At 45.0% G+C, this 15979-nt stretch overlaps 1 protein-coding gene across 3 annotated transcripts in view; it reads left to right on the forward strand.

Annotated features, from left to right (window-relative positions):
* PIK3CB (phosphatidylinositol-4,5-bisphosphate 3-kinase catalytic subunit beta) overlaps positions 1–15979 on the forward strand; it is a 266903-nt gene that overhangs the window by 34793 nt on the left and 216131 nt on the right. For 2 of the 3 annotated variants that reach the window (XM_068280541.1, XM_068280540.1), the window contains exon 2: positions 9427–9512. The exons of the other annotated variant lie outside the window; for it this stretch is intronic. The gene's annotated coding sequence lies outside the window, so the exon portion shown is untranslated. The remainder of the gene's footprint in view (positions 1–9426; positions 9513–15979) is intronic. 3 annotated transcript variants of the gene reach the window in all.

Here is a 15979-nt window from a genome sequence, read left to right on the forward strand (position 1 = left end):
CGCCTTCTACTAGGAGAACGTTTTCTAGACGATCGCCTTTTAGGCGAATGATTGTCATCCTTGCGAGATCTCTCCACACGCTTTTCAGGGGATTTCCTTTTCGATGAACTTGCATCATAGGAAGCCTCTCTGGTGGACTTGTTCCTCCTTGATTTTGAGCGTGATCTGGATCTCGGTGAGGAATGGTGACCTTTAGACACCTCTCTCCTCTTCTCTCCTCCTCGCGGACTGCGGAGACACAAAAAAGATATGTTTCCACTAAGAAAGTCCGCCCCGAAAAGGGAGATAGCGCACTCTTTTAATTAAAAGTCCCCATAATACCCTGTGCTGGAAAACTGTAATATATAAAACACCCTGTGAACAAACTTAGATGGAGAGGTAGAAAAAACTCTCATTTACCTCTCCTGAGAAGCTGACGCATTATGGGTCTGCGCTTGACCATCCATCCTAAACATACATGGCATACCATTAGTACATATACTTAAAAAGAAGTAAGGAATTCCAATACCTGTATAATGCAGGACAATATACCTTTCCTGCTGTGTCTGCTGAAGCCAGTCGCACTGGATCCCTGGAACGCTCCACCGTTCACTGTCCACACAGGTTCACCCCGACCAGAGCGGTACCGCAGCCAGCAAGAGCTGCACCCGCTCTGGCGTCCTTTTAAACTTTTCTTCCTCTTCCGGGAAATGTTCCGCTCTGTCAGCCAATCAGGGACAGTCTCGGAAAATCACGCGAGACTTCCCTCTCCGTGAGCAGAGCCGGAAGTAAGGGGAATAGCGTGTCGGCTAGACAAACCCCGCGCTAGCCCGACCACGTCCAGCACAGAGGAGCAGCTACCAGAGAAAGCTGGCGCATTTATAGACCCCGTTTAGAGGTCGCAATGCCCGCTGCCATGACGGGAGAGGCTCAACCTGTCGTATGCGCCCAAGAAAAGGTAAAAAAAAGGGAGAAAAACAAACAACAAATGACCAGTCCATGCGAGGACAGAAAAAAAGAGAATGGCGGGGGGGGGGGGGCAGGCTCTTTTAATTTATAAAATGATCTGTCCAATGGGGGTCAGGGGCGGGCCTAACCCATCAGTATGCCGCCATTTCTTTCCAGGAAAGTCCTGTCCTGCTAGTCATTTCACCCCCGAATGCTTCTCTAGTAAAATGATCCGAGATTCGGATCAAAGATCCGGATCTTTTCAATGATCCGATTCAAATTATTTGAATCATTGAAAAGATCCGAACTTCCCATCTCTAGCCGTTATAGGAGTTGGAGGAATCCTCTCACAAAATATCAAAGGGGGGATTAAAACAGCAGCTCAAACAGCTGATAAGCTGCCTCCTACAATGGTACACTTGCACATATTTTATATTAAATGATATTATAACCAGTTATTTAACCATAGTGCCCCTTTAAAAGACACGGAGGACGCCATCCGCGCACTCCGTGTCATTCCGCCGGGTCCCCGCCGCTCAATAGCCCCCCCGGCCGGTCACGACCGCAGGGCCTGGGTCGGGCTCTCCTGCCTCTGCCAATATGGCCGCCGGAGCTGGCCGCGGCTGCGCAGCTCTAGGGCCAACCCCCCGATCCACGCTACTAGCGTGGATCGGGGGGTTGACCCTAGAGCTGGGCAGCCGCATTCGCGGCAGCTGCGGCAGCCATATTGGCAGAGGCAGGAGAGCCCGACCCGGGCCCTGCGGTCGTGACCGGCCGAGGGGGCTATTGAGCGGCGGGGACCCGGCGGAATGACACGGAGGGCGCGGATGGCGTCCGTGTCTTTTAAAGAGATGCAGGTACTTAACTTTTTTTTTGATAGTTTGGCCTCGTAAGTCCTTTAAGTGAGGCTTTCTAGTGCTCACTTCTTGTGGCGGAAATACGAATTGCATGGAAGTGTAATGACAGTATATATGCTTCCACGCACGCACAACGCAAAACTGTTTAAAATATCTGCGGCGTTATTGACTTGCATGGCTTCTGGGTGCCGCACATCACCGCGGATGCTCGCCAATAACGCGATGTTGCCGTCGCATGAGATCGGATGCTTTTGGCGCAGCACACCGCATCCGATCTAAGATGCCCCGTACATTTTTATTGCTTTAGTGTTACCCTGCAGTAAAAAAGGATAACATAACTAAATGAAAATGTCAGTGTGAAAGGGGCCGCAGTCATTCGCCTCTGAAAACTCTAGCAGGTTCTATGTTCAGATTCCGTGACAACATGTGTGAGGTGCTTCCACTCATTTGGTGGAATGCTGAAGAATACGGAGGTCCAGTTGCAGGTTTAGGCATGTTGTATGTCACTGACTAAACCTGTTCCCGTGTCTGCTTGCCTGAAAGAGAACTTGGGACAATCTCATCACTTTTTTCAGTCAGAATGGAAATTTAGATTCATTTAGTTTGTCACTTGTAACACTTTTGCTATTTTATTAATTGTGCCATGTACCAAAGCTACTTACACATTTTAGACTTTCATTCCCCAAAGCAATCTTTCCTATTTCAAGTAACAGTTAGAAAAAGAAGTCTGAACACACATTGGCTATCATTCATAGAAGAGCTGTCGGTAAATTAAATCCGTGCGGGGAATCACCGCTGTCGGTATTTCCGCCTTCTGGGTGGTCATTCACAAAAATGTTGCCTGTTGCGGTAGGAGTGCTGAGATATCCCGTTGTAGGCATGCGGAAACAGGAAAAGCTGGTGGAGTCCCTCCATGCGGTGTTCTCTCTGCTGCTGCTTGGGAGGTCTGTCCCATTCACTTACATATACTCCGCATGCCTATCGCTACATCCAGGGGAGCGGTAATCCCCGTCCACATACCGCCTGCGTTAGTTTTTATGAATTGATATTTTGTTACATTTCCGCATGGAATCACCGCATAATGCGGTGATTTATCGCTCTGCTCGGGAAAGTCCGATTCGCATGCGGAAACAGCCTTTATGAATACACATTTTGCTTGGTGGTCGGTAAAGTCGGCTGTTTTTAGCAATTCCGCATGCGGGAACGCTTTATGAATGATAGCCATTGTAGCGTTTCTATTTCCACTGACGATTTCACAATGATCTAATCGTAATCTGTCCGGTATACAGCGCGATTGTGGTGTGTTTGCAATTTCTGGAGGGGATGAAAGAAAGACTAGGTGGGAAAATTGCCAAATTGCGGGCACAATCGCGTAGCAACGCGATTGCTAAGCACAATATATCAAAGGGTGCAAAAAATGGGGTATATTGGAGCCAACACAGTAATTGCTTTGCAGTTTTCCTGCGCTTTTATACTTTGTATAGCAGTGCAATTGAAGCAAAAATGCAGCAGGCGGGCCATTGTGATTCTGAATACAGTGAAATACACTAGTGGAACAACAGCACTGCAAATTACATGTTGATTGAAATGTCGTTGTGATCCGTAAAGCTTGAGCGATCCGTTTTTAGGATCGAAATGCATCATATGGAAAATGGTCCTTAGGGTATATTCACGAAGCAGCTGTAAAATTGCACAGCAATGTTACCAGTACTTTGCGCAGATTGCTCAGCCAGTGTGCATATTGCTAGTATAACTTGAAATCCGCAAATGGTGTAATGTCCATTATACTAGCAATTCGCGCATTGTGTACATAATGCACAACACTTGTTAATATACCCCATTGTGCTAGTCCTGCTTCCCAGCAGCATGTTCTGCCTCTGGAGAGGGGAGGAGGGAGGATGGGGAGGTGTCCCTCAAACAGCCACTACCAGCAGACAGTACTACTGGATGTAGCTGAGGGGTTTCCATCTCTGTGGAGCACAGAAGAGGAACGTGCCAATGCTGATAATGCCTGTCACTTAAAGCTACATACAGATGCTAGATATTCATCCTGTGACATGAGCATTGGTGATCAGCGTGTATGTAAATCGAGTACAGCACCCCCAATGTCATTTAGTGATCTGCCCTGCTGGATCTCCAAACAACCAGCTTGATGGAAACTAAGGGCTCGTTTCCACTATTGCGTTGCGAAATCGTGGCGGCAAAATTCGCATGCGGATGCGAATTTCGCATGCGAGTGCATGCAAATTTTCGTGCGAATTCGCATGGATGACGATGTATGCGAATTAAACCATGGCAATGCCGGTGTGCTTTTCCATTGATTTCATGCGAATTTCCTATTAAATACATTAGCGGCGATTCGCATGCATTCCACTCGCAGGGCTCGTTTCCACTATTGCGGTGCAGAATCGCCTGGATTCCACCGCTGATGAAATCGCATGCGGATGCGATTCCGCATGCGTTTTTTGCCACGAATTCGCATGCGAATTCGCATAGGTGAGGGTACATGCGATTTTTAACCATGTCACTGCCTGTGTGAATTTACATTGGCACCTATCGAATTCGCGGCAAAAAACGCATGGGGAAAACGCATGCGATTTCCCTATTAAATACATTGTGTGCGATTCGCCTGCATTCCACACGCAGGCGAATTCTGAGGGCTCTGCCGTGCAGAAAAATCCTGCACAGAAAAACGCTCCACACAACGCACAAGTGGAAACAGGCCCATCCATTTTGTATTGGCTGTGCGAATCTGCATGCAGACAACGCATGCGGATTCGCGATAGTGGAAACGGGCCCGCAGGCCAATTCTGCGGCTCTTTTGTGCGTTTTTTCACCGCTGAAAAAAACGCACCTCAACAACGCTACAGTGGAAACAGGCCCATCCACTTGCCTTACATGTGCGAATCCGCATGCGTTGGACGCATGCGGATTAGCGATAGTGGAAACGAGCCCTAAACAGTTCTTCCCACTTATTGTTTCCCATCCCCTCTACAAAGAACAGAGCAGGCTGTTCGGCTATAGCCAAGCAGCGTCTATATATAGCTGTTGTTCTGAAAAACTGTCACCTGAAACTATCTTTAATGATAATTCTGGGTGACCGTTATTGATCCACATGAAACAAAAAAGAAAAACCGAGAGCCCAATATGGTGCAGTAAGTCTAGCAATTGTTGTCAAAATGATTAACACATGTGGATATACTCACAAACACGGGTTACCACATATGCAACCACTTGAAATGCAGGTGGGGAGCATTAGAACCTGACCCCACCCCCAAAGAAGGGGAGAGTCCCCTCCACCCAAGGTAGACTATATACTATGCAAATTTGGACAGAGGCGCCAGGCAGGTTAAAATGATCTAAAAACAACTAAAAAGGAGGAGTACAGGTGGACTTACCTCCTGAAATGATGGACAATCGAGATTGTTCAAATTGCAAATAACCATTTTGGCACTCCGCAACGCGTTTCACAGGTATAACCCGCTTCATCAGGCAAGGAGTGCAAGCTCAAAAAGGTCCAATAGTGGCAATGCGCCTCTATTGATCGTTATTGATCCACAGTAAGGGGTTAAGGCAATCCTTAGCAAATATTTAATGTGACAGAGGTCTACTGTCTGTATGTAACATTATCGTTGTATAGACCAGGGGTGTCCAACTCAAATACAAAGTGGGTCGAAATTGAGCACTAGGACCAAGTTGTGGCTCAACCTTAAAGAGAGCCCGAGGTGAGCTCAAAAATGATAAAAAGAGTAGGCTACCTGATCCGTGGGGCTGAGCGGATCAGGTAGCTGCAAAAACCGCCGCTCCCATGGGCGGGAGTGACCCACTTTCACTTTCGTCACCTATAGGTCACAACGCCTCCCTGAGAGACTGTGTGTCTCTCATAGCATGCAAGGAGGCAGGGGAGTGGCAGGGGGCGTGGCTGGGGAGAGAGCTGCCCAATGGCAGCTCAGGAAACTCTGTAGGAACGCCCCTGGTGGGCATTTTGAACAAGGAATTCCTCTCCCTTGTGTTTACCTCCGAGTTAGTGACAAATATTGTCGCTAATCACGGGGGACTATAACATGGTGTGGGGGGGGGGGGAGGGGGGCAGAGAGTGATGGCTGGGGGACACAGAGGCATGTCACTAGGCAGAGAACATGCCTCTGTGTCCCATCTCCCCCCCCCCCCCCCCCCCCCCGAAGATCCATCTCAGGTTCTCTAATGTCTAGTGGCCACCTCTCCTCCTTAGAAAGTTCCCTGGTGTATTGTTGCCTCCCACCCCTATACAGTTCCCTGGCAATTAGTGACTCCTCTCTCCCCTATACACTTTTTTTCTGGTGTCTAGCACTTTCCTCGTCCCTCCTCCATATGGCTTCCCTGACGATATAAGGTTTCATCACCAATGTACTGTAGATTCCCTTGTGGTCTAGAGTGGGCCATAAGTAATGCAAAGTGGGAAAACAGCTTGTGGGCCAAATTGATGGCTCTTCTGGCCAGCTTTGGCCCACAGGCCGGTGTTTAACATATATAGTTTAGACATAATCTGTATTAAAAAGAGTTTAATATAATCTTGCCACTCCTGCCAATTCAACCCTCTCCCAACTGACAGGAACATGGAAGAGGAGCAGCTCCAACACTACATTCCAACATCTCAGCAATCTCCACAGAGGATAGCTCTTATTATAAGATTGTAAGCACCATTGGTGCAAGTCCCGGCCCCTTGTGTGTTGCTTTGTACTTGTTATCTGTGCAGGTTTGCACCCCCTACTAGTTATTGTACATTCCATTGTAACACGTGGGCGTTTTGTTAATCTAAGATAATAATAATAATGTGTCATATTAGAGGACAGGTTTAATAGCCAGGGTAAATAGGGCCCTGGGAAATGACATAAAATGTTCCTGTTGCCTCTTTATCTCATGGTCAAAAATAGCTATTTGGCTAATCTGCTTGCCAGTCACATGGCCAGTTACTGAGTGTAGGGGTGGTAGGAGCTGAGCCGTGCTTAGCTGGGGGGGGGGGGGGGGGGGGGTGTTTGAGGTTAGTGTGTTGAGAGCTGTCACAGTTGTGACTGTCACTTCTCTGTTCCTCAGCTGGACAGGCATGTGTCTTCACACTGCTGTCTTTGTAAAGCCTCTCCATTGCTTGACCTTTATGCACATCAGCACCTGCTTCACCTGCCACTTTCAAGACAGACACTGTCACCTGGTGACAGTGCTTTATGTCTGCTCCCAGCCTGCCTCTGCGTGCGCGGGGCATGAACGCTGCACGATAATTACCCGGGGCAATGGTCGATAAGTGCTTTCAGCGTTTCTGGCATTCTGAGAAAAGCTTTGTCAGCATAGCATAGATGTGAGCTGGGAATGTGCTTTGTCTGTTGGATTCACAGAACTCACATCGGTGCTGGGGAGGATTGGTCTGAAGAGCTACAGAATGCTTTGGCTGTGCCACAGTGAAAAATGTCAGGAAACAGTGTGTGGCTAAATCTGTAAAGGTTCTTATTTATCCACATTATCAAGAAAACAAGTTTGTTTCAAATAGATTTTTGTTTTTGTGTCCAATTTTATATGTCCAAATGAGATGAATGAGAACTTAAAAATGGATGTCCAAAGATAATTTAGTCACCTACGGTACTTGCTATGGTCATCAAGTCGTGCCTATAGTGAGTTAGATAACATGCCGCAGAATTAATCAAAGCGATCTCCACACTCAGGAAGTATAAGTGCATCATTTTAGTGCCGTGAGACTCGAGCTACATACACACGCTAGATTAAACTCCGCCGAGTTGCCAATAAAGACCACCTCGGTTAAGAATCTAACGAGTATCTAATGTATGTATAGCAGCCACCTGACATCACCTAAAGATCCGGCATGCTGTCTCCTAAATGCATTGTTCACCAGATTCACCCTGCCCATGTAAAACTGCTCTGTCATGCACCGCTTGTCATCTCTCCACCCTCCCCCATAGTGACAAGTGCTGCCATCCTGCAAGCTAGTGACGTGTCTGTCCAGCATCTGTTCCCGAACTGTCCCTCTAGGAATTGATCCTGATGTATTAGGCTTCATTATTCAGATGTTAAACCTTTATGGCTACAGCACATGGCTGGAAATGTGAGTTCTGTTTGACAATAAGTAGTTTGGAAGGCCGCCAGCCCTGCGTCAGGATGGTTACTGTAGTTTGGTCTCTCTTTCACCTTAGTTTTCTGTGAGGACCTCTCCAGAACCGTTACTATTTCCTGCTGTAGCCAGTGATGGCTACCATGGATCATTGTCCTGTTAGAAAGTCCAAGTGCGTCTCATGCACAGCTTCAAGGCCAATGACTGGAGATTGTTACATACAGTTATTTTGGTTGAAAAAAGACATACGTCCATAGAGTTTAACCAGAGAACAAAGTACAACACCAGCCTACTCCCTCACATATCCCTGTTGATCCAGAGGAAGGCGAAAAAACCCTTACAAGGAATGGTCCAATTAGCCCCAAATGGGAAAAAATTCCTTCCCGACTCCAGATGGCAATCAGATAACATCCCTGGATCAACATCATTAGGCATTACCTAGTAATTGTAGCCATGGATGTCTTTCAACGCAAGGAAAGCATCTAAGCCCCCTTTAAATGCAGGTATAGAGTTTGCCATAACGACTTCCTGTGGCAATGCATTCCACATCTTAATCACTCTTACTGTAAAGAACCCTTTCCTAAATAAATGGTTAAAATGTTTTTCCTCCATGCACAGATCATGTCCTCTAGTCCTCTGAGAAGGCCTAGGGACAAAAAGCTTATCCGCCAAGCTATTTGAGTCCGACAGGAGAAAAGCGCTATACAAATGTTCGGATTATTATATTGCCCTCTGATGTACAGTATTTATACATGTTAATTAGATCCCCTCTAAGGCGTCTTTTCTCAAGACTAAATAAACCCAGTTTTAACCATAGTATGCTCTGATAGCCTGCCGCATTCTTCTTGTCATCACCTGTGACCACATTCCCTGTGCTGCTGTAGCTCCCCTTACCACACACACACACACATACAAAAAAATAAATAATAATAATAATAGATAAAACATTAGATATACCATATTTTTCAGACTATAAGACGCATCTAGGTTTAGAGCACAAAAAGCGGGAAAGAATATATATATACTAAACCTGATGCATCCTTGTGGACTATGCCCCCTTTCTACCGCGTGCCCCCTTGTACCTCTTGTGTCTCCTTGTTTCCTCCTCTGTCCCCCATGTATCCGCCTCTGTCCTCCTCTATGCCCCTTCGGGTCCTCCGTTTGTCCCAGTGTCCTCCTCTGCATGGGCACAGTACACAGAGTCCCGATATTGCGGTGGGTGCGGAGTCAGGAACTCCCTGCATTTTGACTATAAGATGCAGTGACTTTTCCCCCCGCTTTTGGGGGAGAAAAAAGTGAGTCTTATAGTCCAAAAAATGCAGTAGATTAGATATCGACTTCCATACTTCACAGTAGGGATGATATAATTTTCACCATATAACTTTGGCCCTAGACTACGATACATACGCTACACAATATAGACATATGACTATGGTAGGGATTAGAGCTCCTCTGAGGGACAGTTAGGTGACAAGACAATATACTCTGTACATCACACTATAAAAATACGAAATAATTATCTGAATATCTTTTGTTTTTGTGAAGAATGCACGAAAGAAGGACTTCTCTGCAATGGTTTCTGATCTGATGTCGGACTTTCATGGTTCGTGATCTGATGTGGAACTTTTAAGGTACAGTGCACATGAAATTCTCTTGGCTAGATTCAAACTTGTATAGAGCTTTAGGGAGCCCCTTGCACAATAGGACACAACTCACCCTAGAAGTGCAATCTTCAGACAAACAAATGAACGACAGTGGATCAACCTTCTAGGACTGTTCCTTTTTTATTGGTTCCTACCTGCAGAATGCATGTACAGAACAGGCAAAACCTTTCAGGCACATGAGGGGTGGGTGTGGGACACATACATATTTTCAGTGTTTCATTCAAACAGCCATCTGTGATATAATCACAAAAATGGTAAATGGCATCTTCACTCATATTTCCATATGCCGGACGTCTTGGAATAGTAGACTATATAAGGATTCAATGTAACTCAGTGCGACAGGCATCTCATAATGCAGCAAAGTTGGGTTGCCACCACCTAAGTAAATGTAGAACAGCTTTTTATTGACATATATTTAAAATCGGCTGAAGTAACAGACTGCAGTACTAGACTGTAACAGACTGTAGTACTAGGCTGCAGTACCAGACTGTAATAGACTGCAGTACCAGACTGTAATAGACTGCAGTACCAGACTGTAAGACTGTAATAGACTGCAGTACCAGACTGTAATGCTGGGCATACACGGCTCGAGAATGCGCCGGTATCGAGCCAGCGATTCCCGCTCGTCCCCGCTGGCACTGCTAATCAGCGTTTCGCTTGCTCCCATTGTTCTCCCCGCCGGTATCGAGCGCAGAATCGATCCGGCGGGGTATCGGACAGGTTGAATATTATCAATCAAGCCATCAGCGGCTCGATTGATAATATAAAACGAGCCGTGTATGCCCAGCATAACAGACTGCAGTACCAGACTGTAATGCCTAGTACACACCATACAATTTTCTGTTAGATGTTTCTGTTAGATTTTCTGTAATTAGATTATTTTCTGTAAAGTTCTGGTAGAGACTGGTCATTATCTCTGGTGCATTGTCTTCTGGTTATCTCCTGCTGAGTAGAACAATGCCTAATTGCTAGGCAGATAGATGGTTAGATAGATCATTTCCACCATATTGGAAATTATCTATCTGGCAAGTAAATCTAACAGAAAATCTAACAGAAAATTGTATGGTGTGTACTAGGCATTAGACTGTACCAGACTAACAGTACCAGACTGGTGGCCACTAATGATGCAATCTTTTTCATCCAATCTTACCAAATCTGTGTAGTAGAAGAGTAAATTGAATGAATATATTGAATGGATAATGTTCCCTTACTGTATATCACATAGAAATGGTAAGATTGGATGAAAAAGATTGGATCATTAGTGGCCACCATAAAACTAACAGACTGCAGTACTAGACTGTAATAGACTGCAGTGCCAGCCTGTAACAGACTGTAGTACCATGCTGCAGTAGCAGACTGTAGTACCATGCTGCAGTAGCAGACTGTAACAGACTGCAGTAGCAGACTGTAATGCTGGGCATGAACGGCGGTGTATTTTCTTATGAATCGAGCTGCTGATGGCTCGATTGATAATTTCCGACGTGTCCGATCACTGCGTGGATCGATTCCCGGCTCGACGAGCGGGAATCGATATGTGTGGACGAGCGGTGACGCGCCGGCATCGAGCCTCTGGCTCGATGCCGGCGCATTATCTCACCGTGTATGCCCAGCATAACAGACAGCAGTAATAGACTGCAGTACCGGACTGTAGCAGACTGTAACAGACTGCAGTAACAGAGCGCAGTACCAGACTGCAGTACCAGACTGCTGTTTTGGGTAATTCATCCTTTTCAAACTGCCAAAGCCATACCAGAGATGGTGCCGACCCAACTTTGCTGCTATTATTGTGTACCCCTGGAGGCACTGGGGTTGGGGGTCTGAGCACACAATGCTGGCTATTTTGTGGGTGCTCCTCCATCTTTATTACTCTAGGTGTCTGATGAAAGGCACTGCACCCAAAACATTGTGCTTGTTTTGTACATGTACTGTATTCTGCCGCCATGAAGCAATACAATTGGGAAAGTCCCGGAAGGTTGACTTTTAAGGTAGCCATACACTTTATGACATTTTTGATAGATTAGACATAAGATTTGATACAAACATCAAGTTCACTCACCCAATTTTTTTTTATTGAACAGGGTGAATTAGGGGACTATACCATTATTACACAGTTTATATATTTGATACACTTATTCCAGAGAACTTCACTTTGGAAAAGGCAGTCAGCATTGTGCTATTTGCGTAACACCTGCTACGCTGTTTACGTAGACACTAGTAGACTTTATGTCCACATGTATGTTTTACCAATGTTTAGTGAATTTGCCTCTATATACTTAGGAAGCAATTACCGTGGTGTGAAAAACTATTTGCCCCCTTCCTGATTTCTTATTCTTTTGCATGTTTGTCACACTTAAATGTTTCTGCTCATCAAAAACCGTTAACTATTAGTCAAAGATAACATAATTGAACACAAAATGCAGTTTTAAATGATGGTTTTTATTTTTTAGTGAGAAAATAAACTCAAAACCTACATGGCCCTGTGTGAAAAAGAAATTGCCCCCGAACCTAATAACTGGGCCACCCTTAGCAGCAATAACTGCAATCAAGCATTTGCGATAACTTGCAATGAGTCTTTTACAGCGCTCTGGAGGAATTTTGGCCCACTCATCTTTGCAGAATTGTTGTAATTCAGCTTTATTTGAGGGTTTTCTAGCATGAACCGCCTTTTTAAGGTCATGCCACAACATCTCAATAGGATTCAGGTCAGGACTTTGACTAGGCCACTCCAAAGTCTTCATTTTGATTTTCTTCAGCCAGAGGTGGATTTGCTCTTGTGTTTTGGGTCATTGTCCTGCTGCAGCACCCAAGATCGCTTCAGCTTGAGTTGACGAACAGATGGCCGGACTTTCTCCTTAAGGATTTTTTGGTAGACAGTAGAATTCATGGTTCCATCTATCACAGCAAGCCTTCCAGGTCCTGGGGCAGCAAAACAACCCCAGACCATCACACTACCACCACCATATTTTACTGTTGGTATGATGTTCTTTTGCTGAAATGCTGTGTTACTTCTACGCCAGATGTAACGGGACACGCACCTTCCAAAAAGTTCAACTTTTGTCTCGTCGGTCCACAAGGTATTTTCGCAAAAGTCTTGGCAATCATTGAGATGTTTTTTTTTAGCAAAATTGAGACTAGCCTTAATGTTCTTTTTGCTTAAAAGTGGTTTGCGCCTTGGATATCTTCAATGCAGGCCGTTTTTGCCCAGTCTCTTTTTTATGGTTGAGTCGTGAACACTGACCTTAATTGAGGCAAGTGAGGCCTGCAGTTCTTTAGATGTTGTCCTGGGGTCTTTTGTGGCCTCTCCGATGAGTTTTCTCTGTGCTCTTGGGTTAATTTTGGTCGGCCGGCCACTCCTGGGAAGGTTCATCACTGTTCCATGTTTTTGCCATTTGTGGGTATTGGCTCTCACTGTGGTTCGCTGGAGTCCCAAAGCTTTAGAAATGGCTTTATAACCTTTACCAGACTGATAGATCTCAATTACAGTACTTTTGTTCTCATTTGTTCCTGAATTTCTTTGGATCTTGGTATGATGTCTAGCTTTTGAGGTGCTTTTGGTCTACTTCTCCGTGTCAGATAGCTCCTATTTAAGTGATTTCTTGATTGAAACACGTATGGCAGTGATCAGGCCTGGGGGTGACTACAGAAATTGAACTCAGGTGTCATAAACCACAGTTAAGTTATTTTTTAACAAGGGGGGAAATTTCTTTTTCACACAGGGCCATGCAGATTTAGAGTTTTTTTTCCTCACTAAATAATAAAAACCATCATTTAAAACTGCATTTTGTGTTCAATTATGTTATCTTTGACTAATAGTTAATGGTTTTTGATGAGCAGAAACATTTAAGTGTGACAAACGTGCAAAAGAATAAGAAACAAATAGTTTTTCACACCACTGTATATCATTCCCACCCTATAATAGCCTATATAACACTACTCCTTGCATAGTGCAGCAATGGAGCATTGTATTACTACTTTCAATAAAACAAAAATGAAACACCTTTCACAAGTTTTCATCTGTATGCAGAAGAAATATGTTATTCATTTAGCATTGTAAAGTTGAGCAAAATTCATCATAGCCACTCATTAACATGCAAATACAGTGATGATTTGTGTTGCTCCTCCTCTCCAGGTATTTTAAACAAGAACACTTTGTTGCGCCAGGCATTCCTGCTCACAGCTCTGTCACCCTGTGTCAGGACAGAGAGTTTGATAGTGTTGGTATGTTAGGCAACCTTAAGGCCCGTACTCACGGGCTGCAAATGTTGCCTGTCGCCAGCACACGTGAGCGTGTGGGCGACAGGCCGGCGACAGCTTCTCGCCAGGTCCCTCCGCGTACACACGCGGAAGAGGGACCAGCGGCGAGGACAGTTGCGGGGGAGGTGCGGCGGCGACTGTCGCCATGCGATTGAAACTTTCAATTGCATGGCGACATGAGCGGCGGGCGACAGTTCGGGGTGCGCGCGCGTGCGACGGCCCATACTCACGGGCGACCTGTCGCCGCAACACGCGCGCGCCGCGTGTTGAGGCGACAAAAGTCCCTCGTGAGTATGGGCCATTAGCTCCCTGTGAGCAGCTTTACACATTGTTAGTAGCTGCCCTCCCCCAGGTTACAAAAGTGTAGAGTTAAGTGGTAACTTTTATTGTCTGACTAGATTACAGCCACAACCCGCAAGTGGAGGATCATTATTTGCACATGAATAGAGAGGAATGTGCTGGTGGGGGGGGCACCCACTGGGCCCTCTGTGTGAAGTTCTTTATTTTCCTGTGCCCAGCACCTGCTTCACAGGGGATAAAGATGCTGTAAATAAAGAAAACAGAGGGGGTCACATGCGCATCCCCTTGTTCCTTTTGTGTTGCCCTTCTGGAGAAAGAATTTACTATAGTCAGTTTTATATACAGCTTGATCTAGTCGCTTTTGCCCTGACTTTGTGTGTCCTGGGGGGCAAAGAAGGTGAGAAAGGAGCAATATCTGTCACTGTGTTAACTGCTAGATAAATAAATGTAGTACAACCATGGGTTTGCTATACATAATGCTTATGGCTGTTCAAATACATTTTTCAAACACAGATATTTTGACTTGGGACTTTGTTTCTACGGGGGGGGGGGGGGGGGGGGGGGGGTGAGGGGGGGGGGGACCAGTCTGGAGATAGGAAAAAAAAGTACAATCTCCTGTCAGGACAGACAAGCATTAGACACTACCTCCAGTTATTGAGCAAGTCTTGGGGAGGAGCTAGTTATAGTACAAGATGCTGTTTGCTGTCCTGTTTGTGGTTATCACTATCTTGCGTAATTCATTGTTCCTTATTACTGGAAATGGTAATGGCTTCAATGAAAACATAGTGAAACACTGTGTGTTTACCATGTTTGTAAATTCTCATGTAATATGGCACAAAGCAATTGTTATTAATACAGTATTGTTTTTTCGGACTGCAATATGATCTGGATTGGTATTGACGTTTACTTATGCACTTGTACGCATTTGTTTGTGGCAAGTTATCAGGATGTTTATAGGTAAACCTAGGGGAAAGAAACTCACGCTAAAAATGATTTACCTGCATGACTTCCTCCCTCCCCTGCATTCCACTGTATACTTTGCTAGGAAAAACTTTTTACCATCTCACAAAGAACAGCTGTTGCCCAGTGGGGTGAATAGTAATCAGGGGCAATGGCTTATAGTGCTACCTGATTATCCCAATAAGGTGTGATCAGAAAAACACTCCCACTCCGGCTAATGGGTACAGGGGGTATCCTGAGACCCCTTACCAATTTACCAAAAATGTAATATTGTGTTCAGTAAATAATACAGGGCATGCTAATATTTGATACTTTCTGTAAATTGATTATCTTTTCTTAGATCCCCATTGTGAGTGGAAGAATCAATTTGAAATTGACAATTTTGTACTTTCTGCTACGATAGTTAGAAGTCTGAAAGTCAGCATTTCTACTTTGCTCTATAAGATTCCTCACAGCTTTAAAGCTACTATCCAAGAATTTTATTTTAGCAGAACATCACTGAAATGGTTAAACAAAGCACTTTGTCCTGCTATTCAGCTTCAAATCCGCATCCAAGCTGGAGATAACAGTATCTTTGTTTTACATTCCAATGTTTATACATTTGTCGGTAATGCTGGGAATACACAAGTCGATTCTGGCGCACGATTCTGCGCCCAATCTTTTTGCCTGCTCGATTCTCTTATCTTCCACTCGTTTTTCTTATCTTTTTCCATTTCACTTCAATGAGAAATCGAGCGGCAAAGCGATTGAACGGTGATCGGACATGTTGGAAATTATCTATTGAGCCATCTTAATGGCTCAAGATTGAGCCGTGTATTCCCAGCATAACAAGTAAAAACAAAACTTTCTGAGATGCTGTCTCTGCTTCAGGCACACAAACCGCTCAGAAAAACTCATTAGAAGATTTTAATATATAATAA

The sequence above is a fragment of the Hyperolius riggenbachi genome, chromosome 4 (genome assembly GCF_040937935.1).
Source record: "Hyperolius riggenbachi isolate aHypRig1 chromosome 4, aHypRig1.pri, whole genome shotgun sequence".
Classification (NCBI taxonomy): Eukaryota; Metazoa; Chordata; class Amphibia; order Anura; family Hyperoliidae; genus Hyperolius; species Hyperolius riggenbachi.